Source organism: Arachis duranensis, chromosome 9 (genome assembly GCF_000817695.3).
Source record: "Arachis duranensis cultivar V14167 chromosome 9, aradu.V14167.gnm2.J7QH, whole genome shotgun sequence".
NCBI classification, from domain to species: Eukaryota; Viridiplantae; Streptophyta; class Magnoliopsida; order Fabales; family Fabaceae; genus Arachis; species Arachis duranensis.
The window spans coordinates 36,195,746-36,196,536 of record NC_029780.3 but is presented as its reverse complement, the minus strand read 5'-3'; positions in this window follow the sequence as shown (position 1 = coordinate 36,196,536).

Below are 791 nucleotides of genomic sequence, written 5' to 3'. Positions count from 1 at the left end.
AAATTGTGATCACTACAACTTCGCACAACTAACCAGCAAGTGTACTGGTCGTCCAAGTAATAAACCTTACGCGAGTAAGGGTCGATCCCACAGAGATTGTTGGTATGAAGCAAGCTATGGTCACCTTGTAAATCTTAGTCAGGCAGACTCAAATGGATATGGTGATAAATGAATAAAACATAAAGATAAAGATAGAGATACTTATGTAATTCATTGGTAGGAATTTCAGATAAGCGTATGAAGATGCTTGTCCCGTCCGTCTCTCTGCTTTCCTACTGTCTTTATCCAATCCTTCCTACTCCTTTCCATGGCAAGCTTAAGCAAGGGTTTCACCCTTGTCAGTGGCTACCTCCCATCCTCTCAGTGGAAATGTTCAACGCACCCTGTCACGGCACGGCTATCCATCTGTCGGTTTTCAATCAGGCCAGAATAGAATCCAGTGATTCTTTTGCGTCTGTCACTAACGCCCCGCCTTTAGGAGTTTGAAGCTCGTCACAGTCATTCAATCATTAAATCCTACTCAAAATACCACAGACAAGGTTAGACCTTCCGGATTCTCTTGAATGCCGCCATCAGTTCTAGCCTATACCACGAAGACTCTGATCTCACGGAATGGCTGGCTCGGTTGTCAGGTGAGCACTCGGTTGTCAGGCGATCAACCATGCATCGTGTACCAGGAATCCAAGAGATATTCACCCAATCGAAGATAGAACGGAGGTGGTTGTCAGTCACACGTTCATAGGTGAGAATGATGATGAGTGTCACGGATCATCACATTCATCAAGTTGAAG